The following is a 17,606-nucleotide window of genomic DNA, read 5'->3' on the forward strand; positions in this document are numbered from 1 at the left end:
CCTAAAATAATCCAAGTTAATTGCCAGAATTTAAAACTCAGAATGGGTTTTATACATGCACCTCAGTGATCACTGCAGTGCTATTCATGATAACCAGGACATGAAGCAGTCTAAATGTCCACTGACAGAGGAACGAATAAAGAAGATGTGGTAGTACATATATACAATAGAATACTACCCAGCCATAAAGAAGAAAGAAATAACTCCATTTGCAGCAACATGGATGGTCCCAGAGATGGTCATACTGAGTGACATAAGTCAGAGAAGGACGAGTATCATGATACCACTTATATGTGAAATCGAAAAAAATGGTACCAATAAATTCATTACAAAACAGAAATAGAATTACAGATGTAGAAAACCATCTTATGGATAACAGCGAGGCAAAGGGGGGATAAATTGGGAGACTGGGATTAACATACACACACTGTTCTGCGCTGTGCTTAGTCGCTCAGTCACATCCGACTCTGCGACCCCGTCAACTGTAGCCCTCCAGGCTCCTCTGTCCTTGGGATTCTGCAGGCAAGAATACCGGAGTGGGCTGCCATGCCCTCCTCCGGGGGATCTTCCCAACCCAGGGATCCCCCTTTGCAGGTGGATTCTTTACCAGCTGAGCTACCAGGGAAGCCCCATATACACACCGCTATATATAAATAACTAGCAAAAACCTACTGTACGGCACAAGGAACTGTACTCAGTACTCTGTAATGACCTATATGGGGAAAGAATCTACAAACAGTGGAAATATATGTGTGTGTGTGTGTGTGTGTGTGTGTGTGTGTGTAACTGAATCACTTTACTGTATGCCTGAAACACAGCATTGTAAATCAACTATATTTCAAAAAAAAATTTTTTTAAATGAAATTTCTGCCTTCCATTGGTAATGGGAGAAATCTAGAATTCCTGAGTCCACATTTCCACACAAAGCTGAAATTCAGCGGTTCTCTCAATGAGTATCCTTTGTTTACTGCAATCCCTACTTCTCCCTATTGTCTGACTCTAAATTGGTTTCACTCATTTTATTACCTGCCCAGCACCTATAGGCATTTGAGTTTGTGACTCCTGGACTAGAGAATCTTGAATTTCCCATTTAAACTTGTCACTATCTGGCTAAGACACATGGGACAATACTATGTTGCCTTTATTTGAATATCAGTCCCTGTTTTTTGGCTTCCCTGGTGGCCCAGTGGTAAAGGCTCAACCTGCCAATGCAGGAGACATGTATTGCTCCCTGGGTCAGGAAAATCCCCTGGAGAAGGAAATGGCAACCCACTCCAGTATTCTTGCATGGGAAATCCCATGGACAGAGAAGCCTGGTGGGCTACAGTCCATGGGGTCGCCAGAGAGTCAGACACGACTGAGCGACTAACACTTTCACTTTCACCAGCTCCTGTTACCTGATTTTTTGAATTGTGTGTGAATATTGACTCTGCCCCTTTCTAGCTTTGTAATCTTGGCTTCTTAGTCTGTAACAGAAGGATGGTGAGAGCCACTCCCAACCTCACGTTCAACATGCGGTGATGTGAGACATATGTGCTACGTGCTTTGTAGGTTGTGTGGCCAGTTTTGAGACCCAGTAGTAGGCCCGGTACACAATTTTCCAGACATTCACTCAACTGCATGATTTTATTCCCATTTATATTTGCAGAGTTGAGTCTCAGTGGTGATAGATGTTTATTGACGTTTACATGGCTAATAAAGATTGGAATTCTGCTTAATTTCAAACCGTATCCTATTTTTCACTAAATCCCAGCTGTTCCTCCTCACTGAATCCTGAATCAACCCAGCATTGAGCCTCGATTTCCTCTATGCAAAGTGAAAGGACTGAGCCCAATGCACTTGTGGGCATCTCCCACCCATGAGATTCTATGATCCAGGTAATGAATGAAGAGAAAAAGGACAGCATTAAAAAAACACAGAAACAAGTCTTAGCTCCATTTTAGTCCATTGCCAAAGTAAGATCAGATTATTGAAATAATTAGCTGGAGTATAAATAGCTTTTTCCTTTACATTGTATTCCATTTTCTCTCTCTGTCCCCCACTCCCTCCCAGGAAAGTTCATTTGTGCTGGACAAACACTGGGGCCTAACCAGAAACCCTCCTCTTCATGGCACCCATTTTGAGGCAGAAGAGAGACTAGCACACTGCTATTGATGAGGCTAAGCCCAGGGTTAAGGAACAAAAGCGCAGTGCCTTGTATTAGCTGGCAGGAGACAAAAGGGAAGTGACTATAAAAGGGGACTTGAACACATCCTCTGAGTTTTAAAATTAGTCACAAGATCCACTCCTTTTTCTTTTTCCGGGGAGATTATTACGGGGCAGCAATGAGTAGTCTTCTGTGATTTCCTTTTTCCTTCTTTGTCTTTGGAGGCGACAACACCAACTTAGATGATCCCAGTTTTGATGGTAACACCCCAAGTGTTGTAGTCTGAGACGATCAAATGTCCTCCTCTTCGTTCCATTAGATCCAGTCAAGAGAAAGAGGTTGACCTTGGCCCGTCAAGGTCATCTAGCTTCATCACAGCTTGTTTGATCTGGTGCTTGTTGGCTTGGATGTCTGCAGTAGACCTGAGCATGCTGTTGCCTTTGATCTTGTTCGTGGCCAACTCCATCATCAGGGGAGTTTGATAACAGAATAATGGCTGAGTTTGTTCCCCCTGGTGGTGTGGTGCTCTTTTAGACTTGGGCTACCTTGCAAGCTGCTAGGTCTTATCTGTTGGAATGTAGGTAACATGTGGGCCTTTTTTATTTTATTTTTTTTAGTGGACGCCCTTTATCACTACTTTATTGGCTTTCAGAGACTTTGCTTTGGCTTATGATTTAGGGACCAAAAGCTTTCTTCTTTTCTTTTAGCACCATTTGGTGAAAAAGTCTTTTTTTTCCCCTTAAAAATAGCTTTTTTTTCCTGAATAAAAATAAGTCAAAGAAATGAAAGAAAAATAAACAAATGAAATACAATTTGTGGGAGAAATTTTAGAGAATCTGAGAGTCTAAAAAAATTGTAAACCTATCATCAACTCTAAACACTGTTATATTTATAATATATATGTGTGCATTTGTGTGTGTATGTATCCTTCCAATTTTTTTCATATAATGAATATGTATGTATATATTCTGCCGTATATGCAGATTTGTATCTAGATCTTTCACTTATGTGTGAACGTTTCTCCCACGTTATTGTGTATTTTAAAACGACTTTGACGGCTGCACCCTTCATGCATGGATCTGCTGCTTTGTACTCAATCTTTTGTCTCACATTTAGCTCGTTTGTAATTTTCTGCCATCATAGATGCTGCTGCCCTGAATCATCCCAGCAGGTTTACCTTGGCTCACATCTCTGACTGTTTGAGCTAGCAGGCGTTTCTTAAGACTTTTGAAGTGTGGGGCCGAGCGTCCCATTTGCTTAAACGGAGACCCTGACCACCTTCTTGACTCCGTTCTCTCCCTGGTGCTCGGCCCTCTGAAGTCCCAAGCTGTTTGGCAAGGGTTTGACGTGGTCCCTCCCAGACCCGTCCGCACCGTGTCCCTGCATCCAGTTTACAGTTTCGTCAGTTTAAATTGCCGGTATCGTTTACTTGCCCCATGCTGTTCACACCTCCTTGCCTTTGCTCAGTGCTTCCAAAACTTCAGGTATTCAAGAATCACCTTCACAGTTTTGCCATATTCACATACCACTTATACCATTATTTTAAAAATTAAAAAAAATTTTTTAAATTTACTTTTGGCTTCCCTGGGGTTTTGACGCTGTGTGAGGACTCCTTCTAGTTGCAGCAAGCGGGGCCCCTCTTTAGGGGCAGTGCAGAGGCTTCTCATTGCTATGGTTTCTTTCTTTATGGAGCACAGGCTCTAGAGCATGGGCTCAGTAGTCGTGGCACATGGGCTTAGATGCCCCGAGGCATCTGGAATCTTCCCAGACCAGGAATCAATCCTCCCGCATTGGCAGGCGGATTCCCGACCACTGGACCACCCAGAAAGTCCCCACTGGTACCACTATTTTGTTAATATTTATTTTAAAGATTGTTACTTAAATGTAAGTTTCAACTTAGCTGAATAGGTGCAAAAGCATGGGTTTAATGTACTGGACACAGGTATATGCATAATTTTTTCTAGTTCACATGAAAATAAATACATAACTATTGAAATAAAAAACACAGATTCTTCCCACGTGGTCTAAATTATCTTCTGGGGTAGCACATCCTCTCTACTTTGGGAATCCTTACAGTAGATCCACCTTTCTATTACATTATTTCCGTTTTCCTGATAGACTAAGTCTAGTCATCTGTTGAGCCCTAGGTAGACTGCCCTGACCCTGGGTCTGAATTGGAACCATCTTTCCCTGTGGTCCTTCAGTACCTTCTTTTTTTATATCTTAGCATTCAGAACTCAAAATTGTAATTGTCTATTTACTTATAATCTTTACCCCTAAAAAACCCCCAAACATTTATTGAAGTCCTTTCTGTGCCAGGCTCTAGTTTCCCTGCCAGGAAAGTGGAAATAATATAACAAAGACCTTCCATACAGGAAAATGTGCTCAATATTCTGTAATAACCTGAGCAGGAAAAGACTCTGTAAAAGAATATATATATATATACACACACACACAGATATAAAGAATATATATAAATATATATACACACAGATAAAAAGAATATATATATATACACACACACACAGATATAAAAAAATATATATATATATACACACACACAGATATAAAAAAAATATATATACACACACACACACACACAGATATAAAGAATACATATATATATAAAATAGAATAACTTTGCTATACACCCAGAACTAATACAACATTGTATATCAACTATACTTCAGTTTAAAAAATAAGTACAAATAAGTAAATAAAAAGAAAATGGAAATAGTGGTATTTACAACACAAATAGTGGTATTACAACACAGAGAGGAGAGAGAGGAGAGAGTGGAGTGAACTCATTTATTCACTTATTTATTTGCTATCAACAAATGGTGCTTGAGCAAGATGAAGATTATGAGTAAGAGCTTAGTTAGATGTAAGGTTGTTTAGCCGCTAAGTCGTATCCGACTCTCTGTGACCCCATGGACTGTAACCTCCCAGGCTCCTCTGTCCCTGGGATTTCCCAGGCAAGAGTACTGGAGTGGGTTGCCATTTCCTTCTCCAGGGGATCTTCCTGACTGAGGGATCATACCTGGGTCTTCTGCATCGGCGGATGAATTCTTTACCACTGAGCACTAAGCTGAAGCTTCAATACTTTGGTCACCTGATGAGAAGAACCAACTTGTTGGAAAAGACCCTGATGTTGGGAGAGGTTGGAGGCTGGAGGAGAAAGGGGTGGCAGAGGATGAGATGGTTGGATGGCATTACCGACTCAATGGAGATGAATTTGAGCAAACTCTGGGAGACTGTGAGGGACAGGGAGGCCTGGCGTGCTGCAATTCATGGGATTGCAAATAGCTGGACGTGACTTAGCGACTGAACAACAGCAAGGGGGTGCCTGGTGCCCTATCTCTCCACTAAGAAATTTTCCTTTTATTTGCTTGTTTTTCCTTCCTACGCTGCATTCTTCCCTTGTGTGATGTCATCACCTCCACAGCATGTTCTGGACCTGTCTGTGCCTGGGTGGCAATCACAGTAATCTGGGACACTTCCTGCGAGCTGCTTGTATCCATCACTTACTGGCCACCTCCCCGAGACTCCCCAGTTCAAGATGGCCCCAAGTGAGCTCCTTATCTCCTTCCATCCACTGCATCTCTTCCTCCTCCCATGCTTCTCCTTCTTTCAGAGAGGAGGGCCACCGATTCTCCAAGAGCCAGAAAACTCTTCCTGGAAACCTTCCACAGGTAAGTGTTTCCCGCCATACAAAGAGTAGCTCCTCTGATGCTTCTCGCAGATGGGTGTGCTAGACAGGGTCCAGATGCAGTTTCAAGTTTATCTCATACAGTTCTTGTCACAATCAATATTTGCTGAATTAAATGAGTATAAACTAATGGTGAGAATTTCATGCACCATAATGAGATTTGAGGGAAGCTATTTTGGGGCAGAGAGTGGGTTATTGATCTCTCTGAAATCACATCACTTAGACAACTGTACATTATATCATTCCTAAGCTGAGAGCTGGGGCTTCATAGACAATGAGTTTGGCTCAAAATTAATTGATTGATTATAGACTGATTGATCGATTGACTCTCTCATCAGGTGTACACAATTTTAAAACTCTTTTTTAAAAATCTATTTTTAATTTGTTCTATTATTTCTTGACCTTCTATCTTGTATTAGAGTATAGCTGGTTAACAATGTTGTGATAGTTTCAGGTGGACAGTGAAAGGACTCAGCCATATATATACAAGTATCCCCTCTCCCCCAAACTCCCCTCCCATCCAGGCTGCCACATAACGCTGAGCAGCGTTCCCTGTGCTAGACAGCAGGCCCTTGTTGGTGATTCATTTTAAATACAGCGGTGTGGACAGTTTGAATACCCACTGAGTGTCAGACACTTTTATCTGGGGTTTGAGGATACCGAGATAACCAGAATATAATTCCACCAATCTCATGATCTGCTTGCCGGGGGGAAGACTTGACTAGTGTACATATAATTCAGTGTGTGCTCTGATGAAGGCTTGTACGGAATGGACTGTGTGCATAGGCGGACGGTCTGAGAGGCTCTGCGTCTGAGAATCAGGATGCGCTTCGTGGAGGTGGTGATACTTGTGTGGCCTTCTATAGGGAGAGAGACTCTGCCGGCTGGAGAAAGAAGTAGAGATAGAGGGGGAAAAAGGAATCCCTGGGGAGGGGGGGCGGGAAGCACGTGAAGAATACGGAGGTGGGAAAGGATGGGGCATTGAGCACCGGTGGGAATTTCTCTGCAGCCAACACATATGATGTATGTGAGGGTCCGTGTGAGCAGTAAGGCCAGGGTGGTCCACTGGGACCAGAGGCTGTACGTGTCTGTCCAGTTGAGGAGTCTGCAGTGTCAGCGTGCATCAGAGTTACCTGAGCATCGTTTAAAGAGGCAGACTCCCGGGCCCCATTCAGACCCGAGGAATCAACATTGCTGGGCTGGCACCTGTCGGTTGGCACCTGCAGCGATAGGCTGTAGAAATCCTCCAGATGAAAAGAGATGGGTTGGTGGTTCAGCCAGCGAGGTCAGGGACTTGTCCATCATCACACAGAAAGCGGCAGAAGATTTCCCACTCTGGTCCCTTGGGTGATGATTAGAAACACAGAGGTCCTGGGCTATTGGTCCCAGCTGCCTGCTGGACTCCACAAACTGTCACAAATCCTGATTTTCTTGGAAAGACAGCGACTTCCCTTGCTGCCTGGAGCCAAGGGCTGCAGCTGAGTCCAGAAATTGGCATCTTCCCCAGCCTCATCCGTTCCTTAGATAATGACAAATTCCTTTGGCTTGCTCCCCATTATTTCATTGTAAATGAGAAAGTAATAAAGCGAAGCTGCAACTGGACTAATTAAATCAGCCGCTTCTAATCCCATCGATCCAGGGAAAGAGGACTGTGGAGGGCTGGAAGGGAGAGAGGCTTTTGATTTAGAAGAAACCACATACATTTCTGTCACAGTGCAGGGGTTGGGTGGGGTGGTGTGTGTGCTGAAGAGCCAGCAAGAAACCTCAGAGGATCAGGGATTAGAATTCTGCTGGGAGAGGGGCTCCCGTGGCTGGAGGAGAAAGCCCACCCTGCCTGGAAGGGGCTGATGAGGCTGGAGACAAGACAGGATGCTGGAGGAAAGGCTGGGGGCGTGAAGGTCTCAGTCTTTATTCTGGGGAATGAATGATGGGGGCAGGGAATGTGTGAAAAATCAGAACTAGTGGTGGCAAAAATAAACACATGCATAAATAAACAGAAATTTTAAAAGGGACCTACAGAAGCCCAGCGTGTGTGATGTTAATGGACGGATGGAAGCCCGCTGTTCAGCATGGAGGTGGCAGATATCTTCCATCCTCTTCCATGGCAGGCCGCTTTTGTCAATGGTGTGGATACGCCCTGGTTCCCCTCCTCCCTCCCATCCCCACCCTGCCCAGCTTTGATCTCCAGCGGGCTTCCCAGGTGGCGCTAGTGGTAAAGAACCTGCCTGCCAATGCAGGAGACATAAGAGACTCAGGTTCGATCCCGGGGTCAGGAAGATCCCCTGGAGTAAGAAATGGTAACCCACCCCAGTATTCTTGCCTGGAGAATCCCCATGGACAGAGGAGCCTGGAAGGCTACAGTCCATAGGGTCGCAAAGAGTCGGACACGACTGAAGCGACTTAGCACACACACAGAGAAATGTTACCTTCCTGGTCTGCCATTAGGAAAGGCTTGCCATTCCTTGAAGACACCTGGGTGACCCCCACGTCCTTGCCTTCACTCATGCTACGCTCTGCCCATCCTCCAGAGATTCTCCAAGTGTGACCTGTGTATCAAGCCTTGGAAAGCCTTGGGGACTCTGCTGGGAATCTGAAAGCCTGAGCCTAACCCGTTCCTGCTGCGTCTTTCTCCAGGGGCTGGTGCTGGGGAGCTGAGATTTTGGCAAACACAATGGAGGCTTCTTAGCAACCTAGGGATTTAGAACCACTGACTGCCCTGTTCTCTCTGTGTAAGAGCACCTGCTCATCCATCCTTCATGCATCGAGGTGTTGAAATAGAAACAGGGCTCCCTGTTGCTTTAGCTTTAGAAATGGCCAGAAGCATTTCTTGCTTCCTTATCAGCATGCCCTAAAATATTTTACAGCTCAGCAACTGAATAACAAAGTGCTTTGAATCTCAGTGATTTGACACATAGGTTCCTTTTAGTTAAAACCTGAGCCTCTTCTTCGAGAAAGACACATTTCTGATGAATCTTTTGTTTTTTCAAGGAGGGGGCTGATGTCACCTACAACCACGGAGCATCATGTCCATGAACCAGCTTTTTGAACACCTCTAGTGGATCAACTATGGTTTCCCAGGTGGCACAGTGGTGAAGAATCCTCCTGCCAATGAAGGAGATGCAAGAGACGGGAGTTTGATCCTTGGGTAGGGAAGATCCCCTGAAGAAGGAAATGGCAACCCGCTCCAGGATTCTTGCCTGGAGAATCCCATGGACAGAGGAGTCTGAAGGGCTACAGTTCAGGGGGTCGCAGAGTCGGATGCGACTGAACAATGAGCGCGCACTCAGTGGACTGACCCCCTCTCCGTCTCCTCTGCTACGGTCGGGATGCCTCGGGGCACCTTGACATTCACCTGTGAACCTCTACCCTCTCACACTTGGGGGACAGCAAATTTACCTTCTTTACTCCTTATAGTAGCCCTTCCCTTATCTGTGGAGATGCTTCCAAGACCCTCTGGATTCCTGAAACCGGGGATAACACTGAACCCTGTATGTAATACTATGCTTTTCCTATACATGCACACCTATGATAAAGTTTAATTTATGTTAGACACAGTGAGCGATTAGCAATAACTACTCATGAAATAGCACAATTATAGCAATATATACTGTAACAAAAGTTGTGTGAATATGGTCTCTCAAAGTATTTTATAAGTACTCTGCTCGTTCTTCTATCTTTTTTATTTTTAAACTTTTAAATTTTGTATTGGAGTAAAGCTGATTAACAATGTTGGGATAGTTTCAGGTGAACATACATACACATGCATCCATTCTCCCCCAAACCACCCTCCCATCCAGGTTCTCACATAACATTGAGCAGAGTTCCCTGTGCTATATAGTAGGCCCTTATTGGTTATCCGTTTTAAATAGAGCAGTGTGTACAGGTCTATCCCAGACTCCCTAACTACCCCTCCCCCTAATGCTTCCCCCTGACAGCCATAAGTCACTCTCAAAGTCTGTGAAACTCTTTCTGTTTTGAAGTAAGTTCATTTGTATCATTTCTCTTAGATTCCACACGTAAGGGATGTCATAGGATATCTCTGCTCTGTCTTACTTCAGTCAGTATGACAATCTCTAGCTCCATCCATATTGCTTCAAATGGCATTACTTCATTCTTTTTAATTTGCCCTTCTTCTTGTGATAATGTGAGATGATAAAACGCTTACATGGTGGGAGGAAGTGAGGTGACTGACGTACGTACTGTGATGTAGCGTGAGGCTGCTATGACCTTCTGACCATGTGTCAGAGGGAAGATCATCTGTTCCAGGTGACCCTGGATCATAGATTATGGCAATGGTTGGATGTCGGGAGCAGACGATGCTGACAGATGGGGATTCAGGTGGGGCGGAGTGGAAGGTGCAAGATTTCATCACGCTACTCAGAATGGAGTGCAATTTAAAACTTACAAATTGTTTGCTTCTGGAATTTTCTATTTGACATTTTATGACCTCATGTAGCTAAAGCCATGGAAAGTTAACCTGCAGATCACCTGGGGGATGGCTGTGTTCCCAGTGTCTAGGCCAGTGCCTCCTGGGGGCTGAGAGCTCAATGGATGTTTGTTGAGTCAAATACTCCATGGAAGGAGACAGAATTGTGGCAGGTTCTGGCATGGCCCATGAGGGCAAATCCTTGGAAGGAATTTGGAAGACTAGGTTCCCTTTGCTCTGCGTTCTCTGTTAATGTCCACCTCTTCATATTCACTCACACAGTGAGTTCCAGTTTCTATTGTGGAGATTCATGCAGGAAAGTAGCATAATTGTCTCTAGGTTTTAGGTAGCATCTCTCTCTTTTTGTAAATTAATTTATTTTAATTACTCAGCTATTAAAAGGAATGCATTTGAATCAGTTCTAATGAGGTGGATGAAACTGGAGCCTATTATACAGAGTGAAGTAAGTCAGAAAGAAAAACACCAATACAGTATAATAACGCATATATATAGAATTTAGAAAGATGGTAATGATGACCCTATATGCGAGACAGCAAAAGAGACACAGATGTAAAGAACAGACTTTTGGACTCTGTGGGAGAAGGCGAGGGTGGGATGATTTGAGAGAATAGCATTGAAACATGTATATTAGCATATGTGAAATAGATCGCCAGTCCAGCTTCAATGCATCAGATGGTGCTCAGGGCTGGTGCACTGGGATGACCCTGAGGGATGGGCTGGGGGGGGAGGTTAGGGGGGATTCTGGATGGGGGATACATGTGCACCCATGGCTGATTCATGTGAATGTATGGCAAAAACCACCACAATACTGTAAAGTAATTAGGCAACATCTCTTTGGTAACATTGGAGGAAGGATGGGAAGGGGAAGACTACTGGCAGGGAGCTCCCCCTGGTGGCCACTGCAATAGTCCAAGTTCCTGATAGAGAAGAAGGTATAAAAGCAAGAGCTATTTTAGGTGATAAAAATGCTACATTTTTTCAATGGTCCACTCTGTACCAGGCTTTTGTATACCCTGTTTCTGCTCTTCATAACATCCCTGAATTGTGTTCAACACTGCATTTCCTCACAAGGAAGCAGAGGCTTCCAGATTTATCTACAAACCTGGAGCTAGTGAGAGCAGTCAGTCTACTAATCTGGGGACATGTGGCCTTAAAGCCCACGCACATTCCTATGAGCCTCCCGTCTGACATGGACACTGATCTGATGGCCTCATTGTGGCTCTGAAAACTCCAGTGTACAATGACAGAATAGTCCCAGCTTTGCCAAGCATGTGGGTGCCAGGCCAGCTCACTGGAGGGCAAGAGGCAGGTTGCAGTGTAATCTATGCCACTGCTGTGGGAGAGGAATGCCAGGGATGAGGTCTGTGATATTACCTACCCAGGACAGCAGCTGGGTAGAGGATCTTTCCCGGTCTGGTCTGCCCTGGCCGGGGACAGGTTGCACAAATGTGACCAACCTGAAGTTGAATGGTCATGCTGATTCAGACCCCTGTGAGTTGGGGTGGAACCTGGGAGTCTTGTACCCTGAAAACCGTGCAGATTTCAACAAAACAGAGAAGAGATGAGCTGGAGCTTCTTTAAAAAAAAATTTATGTATTTTTCAGTGGAAATCACATGGTGGTTTTGGTGAGATTCTTTAATATTGGAAAGTACTTCAACATATACAGATTAATCCTAAAGCAAAGTCATATTACATGAAGTTTAAAATGGAGATATAATTCCTATAACACAAAATTTGCCCTTTACAGTGTACAATTCAGTGATTTTTTTAGTAGACTCACAAAGTCATACAACCATCACTACCGCTTAATTCCAGGAGAGTTTCATCATCTCGGAAAGAAATTCCAGATACGTTTTTTTTTTTCCCCCCACAGCTGTCCCTCAGGTACGTTTTTTTTTTTTTTTTTTAAATTGTTCTTATTTATTTGTCTGCACTGGGTCTTAGTTGTGGCATATGGGATCTAGTTCCCTGACTAGTGATGGAACTCGGGACCCTTGCATTGGGAGGGCAGAGTCTCAGTCACTGGACCACCAGGGAAGTCCCAGCTAGAGCTTCTGTATTTTATCATGCCCGGAGCACTGTGAGAAGCACATCTCACCCGTGATTCTTTGCTTACCAGACTGTAGGGCTGGGACCAGAGGCAAGCTGAGAACTTAGGGCGCACGATTTAAGGAGGTGCTTGCTCTCAGGGTTGTGGGCTGGGTGAACCTCATTCGTCCAAGATCTGCTGGACTCTGTTGATAATTTGTGCATTGGCTCAAGAATTTACATTCTGCATGGCCCCTGCTGGTTGAAGTTCTCTATTCCTACAAGTCTCATCCAAGTCTTTCTCATCGTTTTCCACCACGTTGCTTCTTTTCAGATGCTACTTAATATTTCAGGAAACCTTGGTGTTTGAAACTTCACCTTGTGATTTTGACTATTTGTCAGAGTCTCTGAAGACCCAAGTCATGTGATGATTTGTGACTTTGTTGAGGCGAATCTTGAATTTCCAGGGCTGTGAGACCGGCTCACCAGGGCGAAGGCTGAGCTGGTGAGCGAGCCACCAGCCCTATGGCACCTAGGCACTGTCATGCAATAATTAGGAAGAGCTGCTGCTAGTTCTCAAGTGTGTATGCTGGGCTGGACACTGTGTTGCATGCTTCACATGCATCTTTTCATTGATTCCTCCAAACAGTCTTGAGAAATAATGTCTCATTTGGCAGAGACATGGCAGCTCAGAGGTACTAGGTCACCTTCCCATATCCTCACAGGTAGCGAGTGCCAGGGCCAGGATTCGAACCCAGCTCTCCTTCCTTCCAACGCCCATGGTCCCCATTGTCAGAGAGAAGGCAGTGTTCTTTTTTTTCAGGCTCAGAAAAGGTAATGATTAAGGTGACTGCCATAAGGTTGTCACGTGCTAAGTTGCTTCAGTTGTGTCCGACTTTGTGACCCCATGAACTGCAGCCCGCCAGGTTCCTCTGTCCTTGGGATCTCTCCAGGCAAGAATACTGGAGTGGGTTGCCATGCCCTCCTCCAGATCTTCCCAACCCAGGGATCGAACCGTGTCTCTTACATCTAACCTGCATTGGTTCTTTGCCACTGGTGCCACCTGGGAAGCCTTAAGGTTGTCATGGAATTCCTTTATTTAACAAATATGTACTGGGCACCGGTGCTGCTAGTGGTAAAGAACCCACCTGCCAAGGTAGGAGACATAAGAGACATGGGTTAAATCCTTGGGTCAGGAAGATCTCCTGGAGGAGGGCACGGCAGCCCACTCTACTATTCCTGCCTGGAGAATCCCGTGGACAGAGGAGCCTGGTGGGCTACAGTCCATGGGGTTGCAAAGAGTTGGACACAACTGAAGTGACTTAGCACGCATGCACAAACTGGGTGCCTGGAGCTGTCCCATGATAAGTGTTCTTATAGCCGTGAGCCAAAAAAGGCCGAATGACGGTGTCCCCCTAGAGTTTTGCCTGAATGGGCGGAGACAGGAAACAAACTACATAACAGACATTGTCTGTGTTGGATGGTGTCAACTGCGATGGAGAAAGATAAAGCAGACAAAGGGCATGGAGTATAGGGCGGGATCAGCTGGGGGTGGTGGTTCAATGTTAGGTACGGGGGACAGGCACTCCCCCGCACCCCGCAGAGAAGGCAGCACGTGTGCAACGGCTCAGAAAGGAGGTGTGCACGCCACGTACGGGGAAGATGGGGCAGAAAAAGGGATGAATACAGGGCCCCTGGCACTGGCAGGGCCGCGTCTGGAGTGTTCAAGGTCGGCCAGGATGCCAGCCTGGCTGGGGGTTGAGACAGAGGAGGTTGTCAGGAGACGAGGCCAGGCAGGCCACGGGGACAGACACGCGGGGCCAGCAGGCCCTTCTGCAGACGGCAGCTTCCACTCTGAGGGAGACAGAGCCCATGGGGAGCTGTGCTACAGAAGAATGACTCGCTCCATCTGGTGTTTTGAATCAATGTGGAGAATAAAGTTTAGGGAGGCAGATACAGGAAGAGACAAGGAGTCCACTGGAGGGACGATGGTGGCCTGGACCTGGGGTCTTGTGGGCTGGTGAGATGCAGGCAGATTGGAGATGCGTTCTGAAAGTGGAACCAATAGAATTTTCTGACCAGCTGAACGTGGGATGCAATAGTGAGTTTACTTCAATAACAGAATGGACTTAAATGGCTTTTGAAGTGTTCTTCATGCTATCTTAAAGGGATCACTCAGGTGATCCTTCTAAGGATCAGGTAATAGAATACAGCACCAATCACTCATAACCAATGCCCCTTGCTGCAGGGTGGAGCCTGTGATCATGTGATTTGTTTTGGCCAATGAAAGTGTGCAAAAGTGACTTTGACACTTGTGGGTGAAAGCATTAAAGAGTCAGTGTGTACCTTGTTGCATCTTTGCAGGTGATCTTTAGATATTTTGATCATCCTGAACTACATTTAGAGGAGGAAGTAATTTACCACCACCGATGTAGACATTAGCCAAGATCTTGGCTTGCAAGCCTCACACATGTCTAAAGTGTGTATGTGCGACTCTCACCTGGTCTAGACTTGGATCAGGGACAGAGACTGAGAAGATACTGCCAGAATCTGGGAATCTGAAGTGGTAGCTCCCCTCTGAGGAGGTGAGAAGCCAGGAAGTGCACTGGGAACAAGTTGAGGTGGCGCCTGCAGCCTTCCATGTAGAAAAACCCGTTGTTCCAAGAAGAAGGTGCCTGGGGAAGGGGTAGGGTGCCCATCCTGGCAGCACACACCCGCAGATGTCTTTGCATTTCAAAGCAGCAGATTGAAGAAGAGCTGAATGCCTCAGAACAATAAAGACAGGGTTGGTGAGCTCACATTCTCGTTCTGCCAGCCAAGCTGGCTGGAAGGAAATGTCTCTGAATGGCCATTGAGGTTGCCAGTCTGCTTAGGGTGGCCAGCACACAGAGTCCAGTGTGCCCAGCAAGTGAGGGATCCTCCTTGGCATTTCTTAGCTTAGCATTTCTAAGCTTTTTCCAGGTATTTCAATTCATCTCCAGTAGAAAGAGCTCCAGACTGAGTTGGAAACCCTAATTCCAAATTCCTACTCTGTCACCTCCTAGCTCAGTGACCTTGAACATATCATGAAACTGAAAGTGTTAGTCACTCAGTCACATTTGACTCTCTGTGATCCCATGGACTGTAGCCTGCCATGTTCCTCTGTCCATGGAATTCCCCAGGCAAGAATACTGGAGTGGGTTGCCATGTCCTCTCCAGAGGGTCTTCCCAGCCTAGGGACTGAATCTGTGTTTCCTGCATTTCCTGCATTGGCAGTTAGATTCTTTACCAACTGTGCCATGGGACAATTATGGCACAGGATTGTCCTAAGAAGTGAATGGAAGTCTTCCCTCTCTCTGGAAGTTTATATTCCCTACTCCACTCCAGCTTAACGCTTATTGACTTTCTAGCTGTCTGCTGAAATGTTGCTCCCTTAGCAAGGCCCTTCCTGACCTTGTCAATGAGTGGACTTCTTCTGCTGTTAGAGCTTCTATACAATACCCTGCTTTCTTTTTGTAACTTACATCTCATCTATAATTTCTTCTTCTTCCTTTTTTTTTATTGGTAATCAAATGGAATTTTTATTTCACTTTGCAAATACTCCCTTTGTTAAACCTAGTGTCTCCACAGACTATCATACTTTTAAGTGTAATTGGAAGGTATAAGTGTTATTAATATTCACAACAAACCTTCTTGAATAACCTGCCACACCACTGGCCTTAAACCAGGGTAAGACTTTGCTTGTCTTGTTCGTTGGCCCTGCCACCTTGCACAGTGCTACGCATGCAGTAAGCACTCAAACACAAATGCATATGACAAACAGAATAGCTGGCATAGTAATGGCCTTCTTTTTCTCTTTCACCATCAAAGATTCCTCTTTAATGTTCTCTTCTTCCTTCAGGGGCTCTACATTTAGAGAGGTTTCTGTATACCAGATAAACTGCATTTATTATGAAGAAATTCATTTCACCATTTATTAGTACTCAAAGGCACATGCAGCTACTGATAAGAGCTTCTGATCAGCAGGAGATAATCACCATGACCACAACAATGGATATAATTCCAGCCCAAGGCAAAGCAAACACATGTTTGCATTTGTGTAGCTTTACAGAATCCTTAACTAATGGTTGCTTCAACCAAAAGGATATATAATATTTGTTTAGCAAGAGGTCCTGAGGAGCCATCTCTGGGGTTGGTCAGGCAGGTCAACCATTAAGGTCAGTCATCTTTCACCTCTGACATCCTGAGTCTTCCCTTCATGCTTGTCGCCTTCTGGATTTCCTAAGATGTTTACAGCTGCTCCAGGGACCATGTCCATGTAAGGTGAAGGGCAGAGCGGGCAGGCTGTCCTCTCTGTCAGTTTCTCAAGGAAATCAGAAGCTTCCTCAGAAACTCCTCCTCAGACTTCATGTTTCCTTCATCAAAACTGGATTCCATGGCTACCTCTAGCTGCAAGGGATTCTGGGAAAGTGAGCATCTTGCAAAGCATCCTGGGAGTCTTCCTGGGCCATCCCCTGGGCCTGCCATGTGATCATCCCAGGAAAAACGTGAGCCCATTAGCAAGAGAGACCCCGGGGAGAGCAGCTTCTGGATGAGCAACGAACAGCATCTGCTGCCTCTGCCAAAAATAGCTAGAGCTCATGGCCACATTACATCTTCATTGTTCATGTAGTCAAACCCATTCATTTAACAGATGAAGGAAATAGATATCTAAAAAGGGGACGTGTTCAAGGTCTCATCTTGAGTTAAGGGCAGATGGGGGTTAAAATGTAAATCCTCAAAGTTACTCAAAGGCACATGCAGCTATAAGAACTTCTGATCAGCAGGAGATAATCACCGTGGCCACATCAATGGATATAACTCAAGCTCTTCTCAGTCGTTTTTTTAAAACCTAATTTTATTTATCTATTATTGGCTGTGCTGGGTCTTTGTTGCTGCAAGGGCTTTTCTCTAGTTGTGAGGTCACTCTCTAGTTGCAGTGCATGGGCTTCTCGTTGAAGTGGCTTCTTTGGTTGTGGAGCATGGGCTCTAGGGGACAGGCTCAGTAGCTGTGGCACATGAGCTTAGTTGCTCCAAGGCATGTGGGATCTTTCCCGAACAGGGATCGAGCCTGTGTCTCCTGTATTGGCAGGCAGATTCTTTACCACTGAGCCACCAGGGAAGCCCCTCTTCAGTCTTTTAAAGAAATAATCTCAAGAGGCCTGTAGCCCAGGCAAGTTTCCCAGTGCAAGGAGATGGGGCACCACTGGGTTTCTGGAGGGGGAGTAGCCGAGCAGGTGACCTGGGTGACCACCCT

The sequence above is a fragment of the Cervus canadensis genome, chromosome 12 (genome assembly GCF_019320065.1).
Source record: "Cervus canadensis isolate Bull #8, Minnesota chromosome 12, ASM1932006v1, whole genome shotgun sequence".
NCBI lineage: Eukaryota > Metazoa > Chordata > Mammalia > Artiodactyla > Cervidae > Cervus > Cervus canadensis.